We start from the raw sequence: 23,586 nt of genomic DNA, 5'->3' as shown, positions 1-23,586 counted from the left end.
CTACTTCATTGAAGCTGTTTATCAGGTTTAGGAGTTCTCTGGTGGAATTTTTAAGGTCACTTATATATACTATCATATCATCTGCAAAAAGTGGTATTTTGACTTCTTCCTTTCCAATTTGTATGGGCAGTACTTCTATAGGGCACAGTCTTGAGCATAATAACTCTGTGCATACCTCAACTTTATTGTGATGCACATCGTATCAATGAAACAGTTACAGTGTCCCAGGTCATTTTTGATGTTAATAAATGAAACACTTATTAAATTTCATATTTTATTTTACTGTGTCAGGACCACATAATGTACTTTGCGCAAATGAAGAGTCCATTAATTCTTTTTATATCTCTGTAAACACCTCTATCATTTTTGACAGGTCTCAGATATGGTCCAGGAATGGAGCCCTGTGAGAAGACTTCTGAGCCCTTGTGAGAATATTCTCAAAAAATCCAGACAAGATCCTTGTGACCATAGTTTCCTCAAAATACCAAGTTGTCCATGGAATGTGTTTTCCTTCTTCCCTGGTGCTTTGAAAAGGAGTGAGTTTACTTCAGATTGCTCATTACTGTTTGCTGTTTTCATTCAATTATGTGTTTAAGTGACCCTTTCTATACTTCTTTGGAAAAAGATAATTTGGCCACTTGTAGCTAGTCCTTGTGATTGTATATAGCTAGAATCCAGGAGAATTATATATTGAATTCGAGAATATATATGTATATACATATATGATATATATGTATGTATATAAATATATATTACACATATATAATCTGAGGTTTTGAATGAAGATGGCTTGAGCATAAGAGTTTAATATACCTTAACTTGGGCTCCATTTTCCTAGGTTCTACTATCTCTAGACTATGATTAAGAACAAAATAATTTTGTATGGGCTGATTGCAAATGTAAACATTTTTATCTTTAGATCACAATGCTATATTTGTCTGTGCCCTTTATCTACAATCTTCCTGTTCAGATTATAGTGTCTCTGGCAGAATTGCAGTACTTTTTATGTGATATTTGCATTCAGGGTTAATTTTAATAAAAAGCAGTTCTATAATGTTTTGCAGCTATAATTATAATGTTTTGTCATGTAGCCTGCTCAATAGACCAGGCTTGCCTCAATTCACAGAGCTCCATCCACGTTCCTTTGCCTCATGGTTCAGTTCTGCATTTATTGATTAAATTCACTGCTATTGAGGACAACCATATTAATAGTACACATAGACACCATCAGTTTCATGTATGTTTGGCCCTTTCATTTGGTAGCCTTTTTATGTCATCTTAGTAAGGACGTGGTGTCTCTTCTCAGGTCTAGGGTTATAGTAAATCCAGTGGACTCTTAGTGCCCATGTACACAGCAGGTGAGGTGATGGATAGAGAGGACTTGAGCAGCTCTCCACACTCACTTGGCTCCTGCCAGGACAGAGGGTCTGCAAGCTGCCAGAGATACTATTCTTCTACAGCAAGGTGTCAGAACCAAGGGATGGGTACTCCAGAAATCAGTTGCCATTTTTATCTATCATGTCGCACTTAGTTCATGCACTTGTATCTCAATCTGGCCTTAATCTAGGTGAGGGAGTGAGTATAAAGGAGCCTCTTGATTCAAAGATACCTGAAAATATGGGTTTTCAGTAAGAAACAAAGTGTTCTAATGTCCATTCCTTATAACTGGCCACCATATTCCATTGGCCTGAGCCAGGGAGCAACACCTGAGTGCCTCTCTTCCACACAAGGTGCCTTGTTCAAAGAGTTAGCCCTGTCCCTGGTGTTGTTTATGAGGCTGGTCTCAGGCTTTGACCCATGCTACTTATTGTTGATGATTTTTCAGTGTCTCTAGCATGGGATTTTGGAATGTTCATATATGTGCAATGATTTTGTCATTCACAGTACACTGGAAACAACAATATGGCAGTAACCGAAACAGCTCCAGGAACTGTATCAGGAGCAAGAATATTGTAATTGCAAGGTGAACAAACCTTTGTGGTACCAGTGGAAAATATACAAAATAATTGTATTAGATGTATGTTTGTAGAAGGTAGAAAACTTGGTGTTCAGCTAGATCTACTTGAGTGTTTCTTGGTCTTTCTACTGGGTGGAAATCTGATAAATCACCATGACCTACCCAGAGCAAAGCCCCACAGTCCTAAGTGGGAACCTCATTAACCAATTATTGTTTTCCCACCAATAATTCTCAGCCCCTCTCTCCTCTCCTGTGACTCTGTGCATCCTCAGTGAGTTGATCTCCACTTTGTGCTATCAGCTCCAGGAACCACAGCACCTCCAACAACACTTGACACAGACACATGGAAGGGTCTCCTATTAGAAATGTGCAGGGCCTATGCTTGGCTGTGCTGGCCCTGTGTTGGCATGGACCCTCAGGCTGATTCCTCCTGAGTGGTCCATTGATCCCTTCACCAACACATGTCTAGCATCCTTGCCCAGCATCTGGCCACTATCCTCTGCTGTCTCTATGGAAACCAAGCTTTGGAAGACTCCTCATAGGTGGGAGGACAGGATGGGATTTTCTCTACCGCATGATAGATACAAAGTCATCAATCCCCTCAACATGCATACTGAGAATGTTTTAATGAAGAAGAATGTAAAGAGTGTATGCTTTCCCATAACACCGCCACCTACTTGTTTTAGCCTGTGTCTCTGAAGCACTCTTCATTGGCTGCCTGATTTCGTTATTGGTCACTGGGATGCAGCAACATAAGCTTCTTACGGGGTTGACAATTGTTTTCTTCAGGCCCTTCCAGCCCCACCTTCTCAGTGGGACTCTGGGCACACCCTGGGACTGCCTTCCCAGTTGCTCCTGATGGTCTGTTTCCCTGTAGGATGAGCTGCTGTCTTGTAAGCATTTGGTGCTTGTAGTCTCTTCCTGGGGCTCCTCACTGGGGAAGGGGCTTCTGGTTGTGGACTCCCAGGAGGACGAGCTGCTACTTGTGTCTGAAGACTCAGAGCTCTCATTGGCCACATGTTGTATATTTTGAAAGGAAGAGAATTGTGATGTCAACAGTGATTTGTGATGCTGTCAACAGTGAGTCTGTGGTTCCTGAATATGTTGTGGTGTGGCTGTTGACTTTGTCTTTATTCCTGATAAATTTGTTGAATTGATGATGCCCTCCTCTCTGCCTGTGCCCTTTCTAACCCCAGGCGTGAACTCCTGCTGTCGGGAGGTGTTTTTCAGAAAGCTCCTCTTCTTACTCTTAATAGAAGAAAGGGTGGGAGGTACACTCTGCCTCCTCTTATGGCTTTTCCTCCCATCTCCACGCAGCTCAGAGAGAGTGGTCAAAGTGAAGCTAGGGTCACTGGTTACCCTCCTTAAAGGCCAAGGAAGGTTGGGAACTTTGGTAGGGTCCAGTGTACCACCCTGCCCTCCATCGTGATAAAATTGGGGCTGTGAGATAGATTTCTGTTTCATAACTATTAGGTTGCCATGATATGGCTATATTCCCGTTCCCTCAAAGCATCTCTAAGCTCTTTCACGTTGAAACCCATTAAAGGCTTTCAAAAGCAATGTTGGGCTCTGGCTCTCTAGAGATTTCTTCTGAGGATGTCAATGTGTCTTGATCATGGCGCAGTCATGGGTGTGCCAATACTTCTTTGATGGATGGCCTCATTGTGGGGTCTATTGTCATTAATCTAATCTTTAGGTCTCAAAGCTCTGGGGACAGGCGATATGGAATCTGCCAGCTCCGGGATAGAATCATGTACTTTATGTTGGAGTGCGTTGTCGTTGTCCCTTGGAAGGGAAGGTGGCAGATAACTAAATAGTATAATACTACTCCAAGACAACATATATCACTTAGAAGGCCATCATATTGTGTGTCATTGAACACTTCAATGAGTTGCTCTTCACTCTGTGCTATCAGCTCCAGGAACCACAGCATCTCCAACAACACTTGACACAGACACATGGAAGGGTCTCCTATTAGAAATATGCAGGACTTAGGCTCTGCCTGTGCTGGGTTTGGCTCTCTGTCTGAATCCTCCTGAGTGTTTCACTGTTTCCTTCACTAATGTTTTCCTCCATACTTCAGAACTCTCAGAATACCACTCTCTGCTTTTTACTTCTAGTTCAAATATTTCAGGACTCCTATTAGGAGTAAGTATGGGATGGGTTTTCTATCTGGGGTTTATCAATGAATCTTCCTAATACCTTATCACCAACCCCTATATGTGTGTCTTAGTAAATTTTTATGTTAAGAATACAGTATTCAGTTTATGTTCCTAGCAGACCTAGCAGTTAGCTTCTCCATTTCAGACTCTAAGATGGTGAAGTCATTCTCCTATTTCACATGTAAAAAGGACTTTCATCCTGCAGCCAAATCCAACATCAAGAAGGTATAGATGGCAGAACAGAAAATATCATATGATAAAAAGAAACAAGAAGAATTAATGCAACAGTACCTTAAAGAGCAAGGGTCATATGATAATAGATTGCTTATGAGAGAAGAGCTTGTGAAGAATGGCCTGGATTTCATGTATGAGGCCCCACCAGGAGTTAAAAGAGAAAACAAAGAGGAAGAAGAAACAGAAGGAGAGACAGAGTACAAGTTCAAATGGCAGAAAGGCATCCAAAGATAACATGAACATCAGAGATCAGCCTGGTATTCAGGTTTGAAATGTAAGGTGTATTAAATGTCACAAGTGGGGCCATGTGAACACAAATCAAGAGTGCCCTTTGTTTTGTCTTTCTGGGATCAACGCAAGTTCAGTTCCTACTGATGGTTCAGGTCTGTTAATGAACCCCTCCAAGCTAATAGAGAAGATGAAAAACAGTGGGTTTGCACTGAAACGAATTGTACTGGGAAGAAACTTGATGCAAATGAACCATCACAGGACTCTGTCACAAGTGATGGTGAAGAAGACCCTGCAATTGACTTCTTAAAGTTGCTCACCACCAAACAGAAGCATAAATAAAGGATAGGAGGCACACTACATTTTCTTCAGTCTTTTCTCTCCAGACAGATCAGGTAGCTGGTCAAAGTGAAGGTGTGAAGGGAGGGGCACTGGTTCCTCCTTTTAATGCAGAGGAATGTTGGGAGGTTGTGCAGGGGTTATCATACAACCCTGCCCTCTATTTTAATTATCTTTGCACTGCCATGTAGACTTCTTATTTATAATTAATTATGTTATCATTGCATAGTTATATTTTTTTGGTTTAAATATCTTATAATGACTTTTTTCTTTATCCCATCAAAAACATTTTGAATGCTAGATTGAGATCTGGTTCACTTAGGATTTTGACTGAGGAAATCTTTGATGGGTGTACATCAAAGCACAGGCAACGGTGTCCAAAAAACCCATGACTGGGGACACTTTGTGGCATCCAGATATCAGTATTTGATTAAATTTGTGTAAGTTTTGGGGGAAATGATCCAGGACACATGGTTCAGGAAAAAGTCTGAATGTTGGAATCTTATATTCTATCTTTCTGACTGGGGTGTGACTGCTCACTAAAACTTAGGGGGCCACTCAAAGGCTCAACCTGTACATGTGATCTAGTTCTGCTGTTTAGAAGCAGAGGAGGTTGGAGAGTCTTTGAATGTTTCATTGTACTGCCCTGAACTTGATTGTGATCAAATTTGTGCTACCAATGAGGACTTCACTTTCAAGATTAAATAGGTTGTCATTACATGGTATTGTTGCTCTAATAGGCCTTGGATATTTTTGTATTTCCTACCCCATTAAGAAAAATTCTAATGCTACCTTTGGACAAGGTCCCTATGGATTTTTTTTTCTGAAAAAACAAGTCTTTGATGATTTTACGTAATGGGGCATCTAAAGGTGTGTTGTGATGCGATGATTGTTGCTCTTTTGTGATCTCACTGTTATATTTGATTAAGTGAATCTTCAAGCTCTTCAGAGAGTTTATTTTTTTAAAAAGCAATAAATTTTCTTTATGGATAAGAGCTGTTATCTGGATTTTCTGTGTCTCTTATTGTAAATTGCTCACCACTAAAAAGCTGAGGAGCACTGTATGACCCAAGGTATCAGTGGGAAGCTCTTCAGATTATGCTCCTGACCATCTGAGCACCACACTATTTCCCCTTGACTCACATCCTTGCACAGCCATCACAGGTGCTCCTGAGCATCTATTTCTCTGGAGGATTGGCTACTGTCTCTGGATTCTATGCTTGTGCTCTTTCTCTGGACAGCTTCACTAGAAAACTGCCTCAATGCATACAGAAGCCTGTGTTTGGGTCTAGGTTCTTTGTGCTGTCAGTGGTCACAGCATATTTTGAAGTTGGTAAATATGTGCTTCTTGTTAATAATTCCTCAGAGATGATAATCCTCCTAGACTCTCTGTGAGTCCTGTTTTGAGACAAGGCTTAAGTTACGGGGGCAAGCTCTGTCTGGAAATATCCTCTTTAGAATCAACAGAGTAGGAGCAGTAGAAAGTGTAGAAACACTGGTTCTCCTCTTTAGAAGCAGAGGGAGTTTTTGAGGTTCTACTTAGGTCTTTGTTCCCTGCTTCTATTGTGTTCAAATATTCATTGGCAAATTAAACCCTTATATATGATTAAATGTGGTACCATGTATTATTGTTGCTTTAAAACATATTCGAGACTCTGTGTTTCATACTCCATTTAAAACATAATTCCGGGTTGGAGTCTCATTCCTTCCAGATTTCCTCCATGTACCCTCATCATATTTCTTTAGCTTGATGTAGCTACAGGTGTTCCAGGACTTCCAGTATTGTGAACCTGTTGCTCTGTCATGTATAGATTATGTAGATCTCCAAACTCTGGGGATCGATGATGTTGAGTATAAGTTTCATGAAGGTATCTACAGTTTAGTCATTATGTTCAGTCTCTATGAATGTGATATTCATAGAGCTCCAGTGTGCTCTATTCTCCGTATTCAGGGAAACAATATTCATTTTAATACAAACCCTGGTTCTAACCTAGGAATTGCTCCATTGCAGGATGGGCTTCTAACTTTGGAGGGCTTTATGCTTGTGTTTGTCCTGTGGGCATCTTCACTGGAAAAGAAACCAATACTTCTGTGAAGGAGGCTGTGCTTTTTAGCTAAGTTCTGAGAGCTGTGAGTGGTCACATATTGGGTTTTTGCATAGTTGAAGACTGTGAAAGAGGAAAACTCTGAAAGCATGGTTAACAACAGTGAATTCTTGAAGCTGATGATCTTCTCAGTCTCTCAGGAATTCCTATCCCTGAGGTGAAGATAATGTGCGTGCTGTGGAGGAGCTTTGGTTTGTGAAGTTCTCCTTCAGGGAAGATACATTGGAAGGCACACTCTGCCCTTCTGCCTTTTCCTTTCATCTCCTGGTAGTGTGACAAAAGTGGATGGAGTGAAACTATGAAGGGGAGGGGCACAAGCACCCTCCTCAGATGTTGTGGGAAATTGGGACATTGTGTCGAGGTCACTGTACAATTGTACTGTCTACTGTGGTCATATTGACACTGCCTGGTGAAATCCTTCATAGTGAATTATTTTCTATAACATGGTTGGACTTTGGTTGCTTTAAAGCATGTCTAATTTCTTTTGTTCAGGAACCCATCAAATTTTTTTCTAATTTTAGGTAGGGGTCTGGGTTCCCTTTGAATTTCTTTCTTGTGGTGTCTTCATCAAGGGACAGACATGGGAGTACCATAACTGCCAGAATCACAAGACTGTGTGTGATTTTATCTTCAGTTATTGATTTAGTAGATTTTTTAAGCTCTTGGGAGAGGTGATCAGGCATAGAAGTTTGCATTCAGTAACTCTGGANTTTTTATTTTTNAATTCTCTCTCTGACATGNGAGATGTCCTNTTACTAAANAGCATAGTATCAATACAGGGTCCAGCATGTCAAGGGAAGCCCTTCATACTCTGTGTGCCAGAACACCTTGGGAGAATGGTATCCATTGATACCATAAAGTTTGTGACCCTTTTACTTCCAGAGGGGAGTCTTTTTTTTCCCTAAAACCAAATCACTGAGTGTAATGAATCCTTTATAATCTACTGAGAATGTTTTCATGCCTAGGATATCACTGGGCAATATTGTAACTATGCAAAGGTATAATAGCCAAAGTAAGTTCTCTAAAGAGAGGATGGTCCTCTTTCTCCTCCTCCTCCTCTAGATAGCTCCTGTAGCTTCCAGTTTCAGCAAGGTTCCCTGTGTTCCATGTTTCATAACCAGGTAGTATTTTATTCTCGTTTCCATGGCCTGCGGCAGTTGTGTGGTGTGAGGATGCAATGCTTTCAGGAGCCCAGGCTGAGAGCTAATCAGGCGCCTTCACAATTGTCATGTCTCAGAATTTTGATGGTCACCAGGTAGATAGTGATAGGTTGGAAACACAATAAACCCAAGAGACAGTAACAATTTGTTAATGTTCTTTTTAGAGGAACTGGCCTGAAGTTCCCTTGTCAACATCATAATTTGCTTTTGTTCAAAGACATAATAAGTAGCAACAGCAAATAGTGATGTTAGGGAGTTGATATCTACCCAGAATAGGTTACTTCTTGGAATGTTTATAGGTATAAAAACTAACATTAAAAATCAGACATACCTAAAGAACCAATCACAGTACAACTGATGAGCATAGGAATATAAGGACAAATCAAAGACAAACAGGATGGGTGGTAAGAATGAATAAGAATTGTAACAGAAAATCAAGAAATGGAAATAAAAATGAAAAGTCAGGTCAAAGACTCACAGCACAAAAACTTGACACTGTTAGCAAACGTGTCCCTCAACTAGGATAGACATTGATTTCACTGAAATTATGATATTGCATCAGTGTCACTTGAATCCAGGAAATCCATGGGCAAAGATTTTATAAATGAGAATACTCTAAGTTTGAAAACTCTAAACACATTTCTAGGCACATTGGGCCTACTGAAATTGAAACAAGATAATAGAAAATACTTACACAGATAAGTACAAGCCAGAATACCTTGAATAGTAAATTCAAAACCTGTATCTTCAGAAAGGAAACCCAAGACTGGATGCAATCACCATGAATTCTCCCCAAGTCTTAAAGAACAATGCTGATATTTGCTGCTCAGGCTGCTCCTTATAGTACAAAGGAATGATGGCACCTACACACCCCCCAAGAAGCCATTATTATGACAACCTCAAAGATGGACAAAGACAAAATAGGCAGCAAAATTATAACAGAAATGTCTTAAAGAATATAGATGGGAACGTCCAATCCTCAATACATGGCTAAGGATATCAGTCAGTCACCAAAGTCCCATTCAGTCAAGCATGAGCCCCAAGTTCAGCTCTCCAGCACAAGTATAAAAAGCTGGATGTGATGGTTGTACACACTGCCTATCAGGTAGACCATTGAGGTTAAAATTTAGCCACGATGTTTTTTTTTTATTATCAAATATTTATTACATGATCCTATCTTTGTGTGTTTTAAGATTGAATAATCTTCCAGAATTTGGTACCCCATTAAAACAATATTTCTGAAAGAGTGTCTCATTCTCTTGAGACTTTTTCTGAGCCCCTGATTGATGTCTCTTCATTATGGCACAGCCATTGGCGTGCCATTATTTCCATGTTTGACCTCTTTGTGGCATCTAATTCCCATATCTCACTAGTTAGATAGAACTCTCAGCTTTTGACCGAGGTGATGGGGGATAAATGCATTTCTGGACAAAAGGAGCCATTTAATTGTTGAATGCTCCATCACTTTGAATGGGAATAGTTTAGTAATTAAAATGCAGGTACACACAAAGGCTCAGGATGTCACTGGGAAGCCTTTCGTGCTTTCTGCCACTGAACCCCTCTGCAGTACACTATTCATTCTGAGGCATTCTACATGACCCTGTGGACATAGGAACTGCTGAGGGTCTGATTCTCTGGAAGATGGATTGTTGCCTATGATACTTATGCTTTCAACCCTGGAAATCTTTGTTGCAAAAATACAGTCCAAATATTTTAGGATAATGTGCTTGTGTCTAGGTTCTGGGAATTTTTTGGGTTCACAGCTTGGATTTGTTCACCTTTGAATTTTGGGAAGATGTGCTTGTTGATAATCAATCTTTGTAATCCATTATAGTCTGTCTTTCTGCAAGTTGTCTTCCTGAAGTGAAACATGTGTCCATGCTGTGACATAGGTTTCATATTGGGGCAATTTGGGAGTCAGTTAAGAAGTTATTTTTTCCACTTTGCCCTATAATATGGTCTAATTTTCACTGGTGCTGGGTGACTTTTTCATTGATGATCAAGTATGTTGCCATTACATGATATTCTCTTTTTGGTATTTCATCAAAAAGATTTTTAATGAGATGTTGGGCTTTCATTCCCTTGATATTCCTTGCAAGGACATTGGTGATGTGTCTTCTTCATGGCCTAGCCCTGGGTATGCCAAGACCTGAATGTCTGTGGGCTTCTTTGTGTCATACAAATTCAGGAATTGATTAAATAGAATTTTTATCTCTGTGGAGAGGTGATCAAGGAGACAAGATTCAGGATAAATTCTGCCACTTGATATTTGGATTTTCTGACATTCTGAATGGGATGTGCCTCATCACTGATACCTAGAGGACCTTTCAAAGGCTCTGCATGTCAATGGAAAGCCTTTCATGCTATGTGTTATTGAACCCCCAGGGCCCAAAACTCACTGTAAGGCACACCCTGGCACTGCCATCACAGATGCTCCTGAGTCTGATTTCCAGTAGGTTGGGCTGATCAGGCTTCCATGCTTGTGCCCTCACAGGAAACAGCCTTCCTTACTGGAAAAGATACCATGCATTCAATGATCAGCTTGTTTCTTGGTTCTAGGCTCTATCAGTGATGGCATCTTGGATTTGTTCCTACTTGAAGTTTGTGAAGATGTGCATGGTGACAATAAATCCTTGGAATCCATGATGGTCTCAGTCTCCCTGCAAGTTAGGCTCCTGAGGTTTAGACTATGTCCACACTGCTGCTGGGGGGGGGGTGTTTTATATTGGAAGCTCCTATTCAAAATATAGGATGGGAAGGACAGTGGTTCTGGTTCCCCTCTTTAGAGACCTAGAAATATTGGGAGTTCATTGTATAGTACATTGTACCTGCCCAATCCAGCAGCCAAATTTGCACTGCCATATGGACTTGTTACTCATGAGTATGTTAACAGTTATGGTTGTAAATTTGTTACTTTAAGGCATGTTTTGATAGCCTGTATTCTATAACACATTCAAAATATTCCCAATAATGGATAGTGATGTTTCCTGGGGAATTCCTCTGACAAAATTCTTGATGTCTCTAATCAAGGCTCAGCCACAGGTGTGACTTGATTGACTTTGGGCATCACTTTGGCATCCACTGTCATTAAATGGTCATACTGTAAGACCTGAGGAGAGGTGATCTGGGATACAAGTTTAAGCATAGAATCTGCCCTTTGATTTGTTCAGAGAAAACAGGATGGAAGAACTCTGTGTCTCCTACAGCCTTTTTCTCCCATGCCAACGCAGCTCAGGTAGAGTGAGCAACAGGAAGGTGGAAGGGAAGGAGATCTGGTTCTCCTCCTTAGAAGGAGATGAAAGTGGTGAGGTTGTGAATATGACATTGTACCACTCTGCCCTTTGTTGTGCTCAAATTTTCTCTATCAAGAGGACTTCATTGTCAGAATTATGTTAAGTTGCCATTACGTGGTTGTGGCTTTTGCATTTTACAATATGTTTGAATCCTGCATTACCTATTAAAACATTTCCAAAGCTACCTTTGGGTAGGGTCCCTCTGGATTTCTTGTGAAGAAACCTTTGAAGAGTCTACATCAGGGAGCATCCACAGGTGTGCCATACAGTGATGATTGTTGGCCTCTCTTTGTACCCACTGTTAGTATTTGAACATATGATTCTTCAAACTCTTGGAAGAGATAATCAGGTCACCATACAAAGAATAAATTCTATGTTCTTATTTGAACTGTCTCCCTTAATTAAGAAACCTCGTACTGAAAAGGAGAGGACCACTCCAAGGCTGCAGATATCATTGAGAAGTCCTTCAGATTGTATGATACTGAGTACCAGTGGGGTAAAGTATTCTGCCTGATTCACACCCTTGCACTGGAGCTACTGGTGCTCCTGAGCACCTCTTTCCCTTCAGGATGGGCTGCTGTCTTCTGTGGATTCTATGCTTGTGCTCTTACTCTGGACTCTCTCAGTAGAAAAGTGCCTCAATACATAGAGGAAACCATGCTTGTGCTTGGGTTCTTTGTGCTGTCAGTGGAAATAGCAAAGTTTGAAGTTTGTGACTATCTGCTTATTGATAAAAATTCCTCTAAGCTTATGCTCCACTCAGTCTCTCTGCAAGTCCTATTTTTGAGATTTGTCATATGTCCATGATGGGGCCAAATGTTTTCTGAGAAGCTCCTCTTCCATTTAGACAGGGTAAGAGGCATACACAGGCCCTTTTCTGGTCTCCTAACTGCTCAGAGTGTCCCTGGATACTATGGTAAGTGCAGGAACACTGGTTCCCCTCTTTACAAGCACAGGAAGTTTGAGAGGTTTCACAGGGGTTTTTGTTCCCTCCCTCTATTGTGTTCAAATTTTCAATGGCAGGTGAAATTCATATTTATTATTAAATATGTTACCATGTATTTTTGTTGTTTCAAAGTATATTTCATACCCTGTATCTCAAACTCACTCCATGTAAATGATTTATAATTCAGATTTGGATCTGGTTCCCTCTGGATTTCCTCTGAGGATGCTTAATTGTGTTCAGCTTGGTGCATCCACAGGTATGCCAGGGACTTCCATTATTATGGTGCTATTTTGACATCCACCGTCATGAATTGATTAAGTACATCATCAATCTCTATTTGGTGATGTGATGATAGGTGATGTGTGGGAAATAGATTTCAGAATGAAATCTAACATTTATTGTTTGAATTCTCTGTCACTCTGAATGGGAGGTACCCAGTTATTATAGAGAACCACTCCAAGTTTCCATATGTGTACTACACAGCATTTGAGGGACACAATATTTGCTCTAATACAATCCTTGATTCTAGCCCTGGAAGTGCTCCAGAGGGTGTGTTTAACCTTGGAGGTTTTTATGCTTGTGCTCTTACTCTTGGCCACGTCCCTAAAGAAGGAAGTGCTCCTTGTACAAAGGGAGATGTGCTTGTGTCTAGGTTCCGAGCCATGGGTGCTCACATCTTGGGGTTTTTTTCATATTTGGTGTTTGTGAAGATGAACACTCTGAATACATGTTCAGTATCAGTGAATTTTTGGAGCTGTTGCTACTGTTCTTTCAGGATCTCCCATTCCTCAGGTGAGGAATATGTCCATCCTATGGAAAGCTTTTGCTATATATACACACACACACACACATATATATATAATCATATGTATATGTATATATATTAAAGGGAAGAAAAATTGGAAGGCACACTGTTTCCTCAAGCCATTTGCTCTCATCTCAAGGCAGCTCTGGTAGAGTAGGTAAGAAAAGAGTTTGAAGGAGAAGACACTGTTTCCCCACAGAGGACAACTCTGCCCTTTCTTGTAGTCACATTTGCACTGCCAGGTGAACTTCTACTTTTCAATTAATTGTTTGCTAGTATAGGGTCATATTTTTGTTGCTATAAAGCATCTCTGAGGTCCTGGGTTCAGGAAGCCACTAAACTCTCTAATGCTTGGTTGGGATCAGGGTTCTCTTTGGATTTCTTCTGAGGAAATCCTTTTGTCTTCATCGTCTCTAAGCTGTGGCTATATTGTAAGTACTTGGATTATATGACTTTATATGATTCCATCTTCAGTTACCGATTCAGTAGGCCTTTTATGTCTTTGTAGAGGTGATCTGGCATACAAGTTGCTTCCATTAAAATCTGGCTTTTTATCTTCGAATTTTCTGCCTTTATGAAATGAGAGGTGTCCAGTTTCTAAAAAGTGGAGGATCAAAACAAGGCCTGGGTTGTCAGAGGGAAGCCCCCTGTGTTCTTAAACACCCCAAGTGAACAGTATTCAGAGGTTCCATAAAATCTCTTGATCTTTTACCCAGAGGTGAATCTTTCCCCCCACTCCTAAGTCACTGAGTTTCATGTGCCCGTTCTAAGCTACTGAGATGTTTTCATGCTTAATAACGCAACTTGGAAATATGTTGGATATGTGAAGTTTAGATAGCCATGGTCATTTCCCTAGTTAGAGTATGGGCAGCCTCCCCCTCCTTCTCCAGATACCCACATTTAGGCTTCACTCTTCAGAAGGGTTAACTTTGCTTCATGTTCTCTAACCAGGTAAGATTTCATCCAGGTCTCCATGGCCTGCAGCAATTATTTATTATTATTAAATTATTATTATTATACTTACTATTATGTGAGAATGATGCAATGATTTCAGGAACTCAGTATCAGAGCTAATCATGGAGTCTGTACACTTTCCTCCTCTCAGGATTTGGATGACCACCAAGGTCTCAATCCTCAGTTGGAATGCTAAAGATCCCTGAAACAAGGAGCTCATGACAGATTTTTTTGCAAGATGTTTTCTTCAAAGGAACTGGCCTTGAGCCCCATTGACATTTTCACAATTTGCTTCTGTTGGTAGAAGTGATCAGTTATGAAATAAAGATGTAGATAATTGATACCTTTCCGGAATAAATCGGTTCTAGGAATGATTATCTTTATAAATCCTGACATTAAGCATCAGTGATACCTAAAGGAACTGTAGTGCCAGGGAATTGTTAGTAATCACACACCCCCTCCCGCCCCAAATAAAACAGACAGGAGCCGATCTGATGCAACTCACAGCAGGGACTTTATTCTCTGGCCCCTCAGCTCACCACTGACACTCAGGAAGGTTTTGAGTAGAGACAGGAACCCAAATACCCATTGGAGTAAGGCTTGATAGTAAGCAAAAGCAGGGGGTGAGTTTGCAGGCATCTAGTTGGAGAGCTACCTTGGCCTTTAACATAATTGGCTGGTGCTGGGAGTCATATCATAAACTTAATTTCTGCTTTCCTCTGCAACTGTGATCATTAGGCAAAGGGAGGGCTTATAACCTGCAGGTGCTGTTTTGTTAGGGAAATAACCTAAGAGACACTGGTCTTTTGGGGGGTGTAACCTGGAGATGCAGGTCTTGTTAGCCTAGAGACTGGAGCTAAACTCAGATTTTGCTGAGAGTTTACCTGAGTTCAAACTTAAGTAAGTTTCTCTAAAAAGGAGTCTGAATTTAAAAGATAGGGCTTCTCATCGCCCCATTCTTTTATGACTAGAAAACCCAATCATGTGACTTCCTGAAGCTTTATGAAAAAAGTAACAGGGCTATGTCTTTGTGGTGTCCCTGCAGCATGGGTAGGGACCCATCAGTGGGACACAGAAGGGAGTTCTGAGCCTGAATTCTCCTCCTGCTGGCCAGGGTGTTCTTCAACTGCAAATGATTATACAGTGCATCCACACTGTAACTCTGTAGCACAAGGACCCTTTCAGTAAGGCTCTAGTGACCCCTGGCATTGTCTCTTGACTGGGGCCTAATCTCTAGGATAGAGTTCGTGGATCTCTGAAGGTCAACCTGTTTTATGGAAAGCTCAAAGTTTAAACCAAATGTGTACAAATTGGACATCTCAAATTCATATAATAATTAGATTGTCTGTTTCTGTAATAACTTCTGTCAATAGGTGAGCCAAACATAACTTTAAGAGGGGTGAGTTCTATCTGGTATGGGGAGTTATGTACTCTATATAGGATGAAGGGGAAAAGAGTCAACAAGCAACATTCAGTCTCCAAGGTTAATTTAGATAATGTCTCTTTTTAGGGTTTTATTTATCTTCTCTACCTTTCCTGAACTCTGGAGCCTTTAAGAAGATTCCAATTAATCCCCAGAATATTAGCTAATCTCTAACTTACCTGGGACACAAATGTAGGTCTATTGTCAACCCTATAAACTTAGAAAACCATACCTTGCAAGAATTTATTTTAGTTTTTTTTTTTTTTGTACCATATGCATAGTTTCAAGTTTATGTAGGAAAGTCTCATTCCATCCTGAAAAGATATTTATAAATACCTGCAAATATTTGTACCTGAATTTTTCTGGTCTTACCTATGTGAAGTTAGTTTCCTTTTTTTTTTAAATTGGGTATTTATTTCATTTACATTTCCAATGCTATCCCGAAAGTCCCCCACCTGCTCCCCACCCACCCACTCCCACTTCTTGGCCCTGGCATTCCCCTGTACTGAGGCAGATAAAGTTTGCACGACCAATGGGCCTCTCTTTCCACTGATGGCCGACTAGGCCATCTTCTGATACATATGCAGCTAGAAACACGAGCTCTGGGGAGTACTGGGTAGTTCATCATGTTGTTCCAACTATAGGGTTGCAGACCCCTTTAGCTCCTTGGTTACTTTCTCTAGCTCCTTCATTGGGGGCCCTGTGATCCATCCAATAGCTGACTGTGAGCATCCACTTCTGTGTTTGCTAGGCCCCGGTGAAGTTAGTTTCCTAAGACTCCTGGCTTAGTGCTCCAGTATTGAGTTCTGGGATTCCTAATGGCAACTGCATTGGTCAATTGACAGTGCTTATAGTTTTTAATAATTTCAGCTTTTTTCAAATTATCATCTCTAATTCTGATGTGGGACTGGTAGACTAAGTCCTGCATTCTCCAGGCTCCCATGTTTGAAGAACAATGGATCAATTTTTAGTATGCATAAACTCATTTTCTCTGGTACAATTAGTTTGTAGTCAGATGTCCTCTGTCATCTCATGACACTCAAACAGGAGCAGGTTTTTGGCACAGATCACATCTTCTGTGTAGTCAGAGAGTGTGGGATCTCCCTTGCTGTAGGGCAATCAAGGACATGAGAGGCACAATTTCTAGGGTCACCCAATGGGATGTATTGTTGCCCTCTGGGATGGAGTTTAGTCCTTCTGCTGTCAGAAGGCTTCTCTCCATATAAATAGCCTCATGGATATGAGTGATGACAAAAACATACTAGCTATCTGTGTCTCTTGCCTTTTCTCAGCACTAACTCCTTGGTCAGAGCTGCCAGTTTGGCTTTCTGGGCTGACATTCCTGCCAGGACTGGCTCCTCCCATATGATCTCAGTGTTTGAGACCACCACTGTCTGAGCATACCTTTGTCCATCCTGAATGAGGCTGGTGCCATAGGTGAACCACACTACCTCTGCATCCATCAAGGGGGTATTTGGGTCTCTTGGATGTGGGCCAAAATGTCTTAGCAGTCATGCAGAGGCCTATAGATTGAGGTCAGAGTCAGGCAACAGAGCAGCTGAAAAGTTATCCTGGGGGCATTTGAGAGGCTGGTAATGAGTCATTCTAGCGTCATCTTAAACCACAAGGTCCTTGATGCACTGATATGTAAATAGGAGTGGGAGGAAGCTTCTGGCAATTGGTGGCATACTGACCGTTGGCTAATGCCAGGGCCTGAGTCTGAGTATGCATCTCCTGGGTCTAGGGAGATCACCTGTAGTTGGCCGAGTAAGGCCTTAGTAGAGGCTCAATAGTCTGAATTTCTCAGGGCCTCTAAGAGGTCCAGGATTTTTGTTTAATTTCTGTTGCCACTGGGAAGTCATTTATAAACTGATAAAGAGACCAGGTTTTAGCAAGACAGAATGTTGAACTTTATTAATTATCAATAAAAATGCTGGTGAGTCTCCCTTTTGCTTTTAGGTTTACTCTGGGCTAAAGAAGGGGATCCAAACCCTATTACCACAATCTTCATCTTCTAAGAACATGATTTGTTTGGACAGCCTTTTTCCTCTTAGGCCATTCCCTGGCCCAGTGGCCCTCAACCTTACAATAGGCACATTAGTTCTTTCTCAAATGAGGGAATTTTTGATCCTTTCCTTGCCCCCCTACCTCCTTCTTTTGAAGCTATGTGTTTTAGAAGTCTCCTAAGGTCATTTGGTTTAGTTGTAGCTGAAAACAGAATCTCTGCCAGGTCTCAAGTGTGCTGCTCCTCTCGTCTGCTTCTCCTCTGCAGTCTTTCTTCCATTAAATATTCTCTCTGCTACTATCACTAAGTCCCGCAGACTCCTTTTTCCTAACCTCTCAAACCTGTGGCGCTTTCTCTCAATATCTGATGCTGCCTGACTAATAAAAACTAGAGCAACTGCTGCCTTTGCTTCTGGTGATTCAGGGTCCATGGGAGTATATTGTCAAAATGCCTCCATGACCCTCTCTAAGAAAGCTACAGGGCTTTCATATTCTCCCTGCCTAATATCATACACTCTGACCAAATTTGTGGGCCTCCTTGCAGCTACCTTGAGACCTGCCAGCAGAGCCTGATGATAGACCAAGAGCCTCCTCTTATCTTCAGTGGTGTTAAAATCCCAGTCTAGGTGAGTTAGGAGAAAGCAAGAATCAATAGCTGCTTGTTTAAGGGTAGCCCCCTGTGGGGCTAGAAACCAGCTTCCTGGTCTTTTTTGAGGTGAAGGAAACCTGTAGAATATTGTAGAGGTAGCCTGTCTCGTGTGTGTATGTGTGTGTGTGTGTTTTAATGAGATACTTTCTTTATTTACATTTCAAATGTTATCCCCTTTCCTAGTTTCCTCTGAAAATCACCTATCCCCTTTCACCTCCCCCTGCTCCCCAACCTACCCACTCCTGCTTCCTGGCCCTGGCATTCTCCTATATTGAGGCATAGAACCTGTCTCATGTTAATATGCGCATCACAGTCACTTCACCGAAGGCATCTCTTATGGAGAAATATAAACACAACTCACAAAAATGCAAATATAACCTTCCCTCTTTATCAGGTAGAAACAAGAAACACATAAAGTGACACTCATGATAAAGACATGCAAAACACAAGTCCAGCCTTTTTTCTCAATGAGGCAGAAACAACCACCCCAGACCGAGGCTCAGAATTTCTCCTGGCCCCTCCATGGCCATGTCTTCCAGATATGTGTTTCCTAGTGGAAACCAGCAGTGGAAACAAATTCAAAGCCTTGTTCCCAGAAAGACGTGGCACCATTTAGAGTCAATGAACATAGAAAGGCACAACCAGAAACAAAAAACAAGCAAGAAGAGGAAAAAGATACAGCCCACAATAACAAGAACTAACCAGGAGCTGGCACTCACAAGATAGATGCGGCACCACAAATAATTTGTAAACAGAGTGTATTAGTTAGGGTTTTACTGCTGTGAACAGACACTATGACCAAGGCAAGTCGTATAAAAAAAAACAAAAAACCAAAAAAAACAACATTTAATTGGGACTGGCTTACAGGTTCAGAGGTTCAGTCCATTATCATCAAGGTGGGAGCATGGCAGTATCCAGACAGGCATGGCGCAGGAGTAGCTGAGAGTTCTATGTCTTCATCCAAAGGCTGCTAGTGGAAGACTGACTTCCAGGCAACTAGGGTGAGAATCTTATACAAACCATCACACAGAGATAGCCAGCAGCAGCAGCCTCAGCAGCAGCAGCAGCAGCAGCAACAACAACAACAACAACTAAGATACAGCCCACAGTAATAAGAACCAACTAAAAGGTAGTGCTCACACACAAGACCACCGGTAATACTGCACAGAAGTTTACACAAACCTGGAAGAATTAACCATGGCAACACAAGCCACCAAGTAAATCACAAAATTATCTCAGCATGTTTCACACCTGGAAGAGTTACCATGGTAGCACATGCTGCCACCATGCAAACCAAAGACAAAAACAGACAAATTTTGGTCAATACCAAAATTAACACAGTATGGTGCAGACCAGGAAGGACGATGCAGACCCACATGCTGCTGCACTGCTGCACAAACACACAGTACACATCCTCACAGCATGACTCAAACCTGAAAGGATTGCCATAGCAACAAAACAATCCAGAACTGCCCTGTTCGGAGGAGGGGAAGGGGGGAGGGCAGGCACACAGATCTTGCAGCACTGCTGAGGGAACCTCCAGTGGCAGAGGCAAGGTGGTGGTGGGGGATTGTTCACAACAGGCTGCAAGCAAGGACACTGGGGTCTGCAGACATGGACACACACAGACAAGGAAGGAAGTTGAGGCAGTAAGTTGGCAGTCTGACCAAACACACAGGCTGTGCTTAGCTCCTGCAAACACTCACCTGCTCAGACCACACAGAAAACTTCTGACACTCAGATTCAGCCACCAGACAATTCACACAAGCTACTGACACTTAGAGTCAGCACTCAGACAGGAAGCAGGTAATTTAACACTGTTAATAACTTAAAACCACAAATATACACATGAACCTAAACTAGCTTTGCTGGTATCAAGACCTTCCATATCAGTAGTCCCATGTATTGTGGGGAACTAATGCACCAAATGTCGTGCCAGGGAAGAGTTAGTGATCCCCAAAAGAACAGATAGGAGACAATCTGATACAACTCAGATCAGGATCACTAGTCAATTCAAGCTGGCCCTTGCCCCTTAGCTCACCACAGCAATCGGTGGTTGGGGATGGGGTGAGTATGCAAGTGTCTAATAAGAGAGGAACCCTGGCCTTTACCATAATTGGCTGTTGTTGGGATTCATATCATAAACTTAATTTTTGATTCCCTCTACAATGGTGTTCCTTAGGTAGGGGGCAGGTCTGTAATTTGGGAGTTCAGATTTATAGTGGGAATAAGCTGATCATGCTGGTCTTGTTGAGAGTTAGCCTAGAAACTGGAACTAGGCTCAGGTTTTTTTCGGGGGGGGGGGGGGGGGGGGAGCACGTAACTTGGAAACTAATACTAAGTACCAGCCTGTTAGTTTACCTGAGTTCAAACTTAGGTCAGGTTCTGCACAATGGAGTCTGAATTTTAAAGATTTGACCTCTCAGAACCAGTCACAACACACTCGAAAAGCATAGGGAAACAATTACAAAATCAAAGACAAACAAAATTGATGGGAAGAAGGAATAAGGATCTGAGCAGAAAAGGAAGCAAAAATAAAAAACTCAGTGCAAAGTGCATCTTTATTTGTAACTCAAAACAAGTCACTGTTATCTCAGGTGTCAATCAACTAGGGAGGAATCTAAATGCAATCACATTATAAGAAGTAATGATCTTGATTCAGATGTCACTTGAATCCTTGGGCAATATTTTACAATTGAGAGGCCTCTAAGATGGAAAATCTTAATGAATTTCTAGGCACACTGGACTTTCTGAAATGAAACCAAACTAACAGAAAACACTTAAGCAGATAAACAAAAGCTAGAATACCTCTAATAAGAAACCCAAAATCTGCATCCTCAGAAAGGAAACCCATGACCAGATGCAATCACCATGAATTTTCCCCAAGGCTTAATCCTGTAATCCTGTGATCCTGCGATCCTCAGGCTGCTCCTTGAAGTAGGGAGGGAAGGATGACATCCACACACACTCCAAGAAGCTGGTATGATGTCAGATACCAAGATGGATAAATAGACAATAAGAAATGAATTATAATAGAATTTTCTTAATAAATAAAGGTGGGAAAGCCCAATGTTCAATACATAGATAAGGATATGAATCAGTGAGTAAAGTACCTTCAAGGTAAGCATGAAGCCCCAATTTCAGCTCTCCAACACAAGTATAAAAAGACATGTGGTCAAAGTTAAACCATGATTTCTTCTTCATTATCAAATATTCATCCATTACATGGTCATGTTTGTGTGTGTTCTCAAGATTACTTCAGCTGGGCGGTGGTAGCGCACACCTTTAAACCCAGCACTTGGGAGGCAGAGGGAGGCGGATTTCTGAGTTCAAGACCAGCCTGGTCTACAGAGTGAGTTCCAAGACAGTCAAGACTATACAGAGAAATCCTGTCTCGAAAAAAAAAAAAAAGAGTATTTCATCTTCAGAATCCTGTACCTCACTGAAACAGTATTTCAAGTGTTAGTTTTGTCTCCAATTCTCTTTAGACTTTTTTTCTGCGCCCATCATTGATATTTCTTCATTATGGCACAGCACTTGGTGTGCCATGACTTCCATGAGTGTTGGCCTTTTGTAGCATCAAATCCCATATCTGATTAGTTAGAACTCTCAGCTTCTGATAGAGGTAATAAGGGATTTATGAATTTTTCCATTAAAATTTTGAATTCTCTATGACTTCAGGTGTGAGCTGCCCAGATACTAAAATTGCAATTCCACTCCAAGGCTCAGGATGTCTGTAGAAAACCCTTCATTCTTTCTGCTACTGGACACCATTAACATGAGGCCCCAAATTGAGTCTAAGGCACTCTGTGGTGCTGTGGCCATAGGCACTCATGGGAGTCTGTTTCCCTGGAGGATGGCATGATGTCCTCTGAAGTTTCTATTTCTGAGTTTTACCCAAGGTTCCTGTCAGCAAAAACACAATTCATATATTCTAGGATAATGTGCTTTTGTCTAGGTTCTAAGAGTTCTCGGGCTTATGGTTTGGATTGGTTCACATTTGAATTTTGTGGACATGTACTTGTTGATAATAAATCCACTGGGATCTATGATGATGTCAATCTCTCTCCAAGTTGAGTTCCTGAGGAGATCCATGTGTCCATGCTATGGGATAGGGTTTTTATGGGAAGCCCCCCCCCCCTTCAGAGAAGACAGGATGGGAAAAATGGTGGCACAGGTTCCCCTCCTTAGAGACATAGGAAATTTTGTGCTTAACAGCTCTGGAATGCTTCCATGATAGAATAATTCAGGTGAAGATGATCAAGTCAGAGGCAAATATTCCCCAAGAGTAACCAAGGGTATATTTCCCTACAGGAAAAGTTTATGATAGGCATGGAGATGGTTTGCCCAGCTATAAACTCTCAAAGAGTGACGTTTGTTGAATGAGAGAAGCTAAAGTTGTAGAAACAGCTACAGTCCTAACCAAGCACCCTTAATGAATTTGAAACTAGAAGGTGTAGTAGGCAAGAACAGGGCCAGGTGTTCCTTGGTCCCTGAGTATGTCTGATCATATTAAGTCAGACCAACTGAGTTGGTCATGGAAGAGCTCCAGGATATAGAAACATTCTCAAAGAGAATGATTGAGCATTACAGGGTGCTACTTAAGTTAGCAGCTTCTGTCCATGTTTTATACCCACATTGATCTGTGGAGGAATTGATACTGATACAAGTGGATAGATCCTTTCCATGCTGTGTTAGATCTTGCTTATGTTCAAGTTTAGTATCTTAGTTGTGAACTTCTGGGATCACCTGTCACTTGCTCAGAATAGATGAAACAGACAGTTTGAGTGCTTCAACAAGGTCTCTTGTAATTCCGCTATTTTTTAGGGGATAGTGGTTCAGGACGTTGCCTTGTCCTGCCCATCTTCTGGAAAAACATTTTGTTATGTGGATGGCACAAGGCTAACCTTTGAGTATTTTACAGATTTGGCAAGCCATTGGAGTGACACACAGGTACAAAGGGTAATTATTTCTACCTTACAGTCCTACTGGGGCTGAGTTCATTGAAAAGAAAAAATAGAAAAAGAACCTTACTTGTATGAAAAATGATTCTCCCAGGAGGCATGTGGTAACTAAATGAAAATCCAGTGACATGAATGAGCTACCCACCTGAGAGTTGTAGGCCATGGAAACCCTTGAGGGTCTAAAAATCATAGATTATATTGATACTGATACTGAGAATTAACTGTAAAACTCTGCTGAAGACAATGCTTTGACTATAAGACATAGTGAGCCAGGCGGTGGTGGCACATGCCTTTTTAATCCCAGCATTTGAGAGGCAGAGGCAGGTGGATTTCTGAGTTCGAGGCCAGCCTGGTCTACAAAGT

General features: G+C 41.4%; 1 long non-coding RNA gene and 2 pseudogenes across 1 annotated transcript in view; all 3 read left to right on the top strand.

The window, feature by feature from the left end:
- Positions 1-2,068, top strand: part of LOC110290264 — a 6,968-nt gene extending 4,900 nt beyond the window's left edge. Inside the window, exons 3-4 of the long non-coding RNA XR_002377409.1 lie at positions 374-536; positions 1,885-2,068. This is a non-coding gene — a long non-coding RNA (uncharacterized LOC110290264). The remainder of the gene's footprint in view (positions 1-373; positions 537-1,884) is intronic.
- A 2,204-nt stretch (positions 2,069-4,272) lies between these two features.
- On the top strand, positions 4,273-4,923 carry LOC110307033 (annotated as a pseudogene).
- Positions 4,924-19,524: 14,601 nt separating this feature from the next.
- LOC110307024 overlaps positions 19,525-23,586 on the top strand; it is a 6,757-nt pseudogene continuing 2,695 nt past the window's right edge.

The sequence above is a fragment of the Mus caroli genome, chromosome 2, assembly GCF_900094665.2.
Source record: "Mus caroli chromosome 2, CAROLI_EIJ_v1.1, whole genome shotgun sequence".
Taxonomy (NCBI): Eukaryota; Metazoa; Chordata; class Mammalia; order Rodentia; family Muridae; genus Mus; species Mus caroli.
The sequence above is the reverse complement of the archived record's forward strand: the minus strand, read 5'-3'. Positions and strand labels throughout refer to the sequence as shown.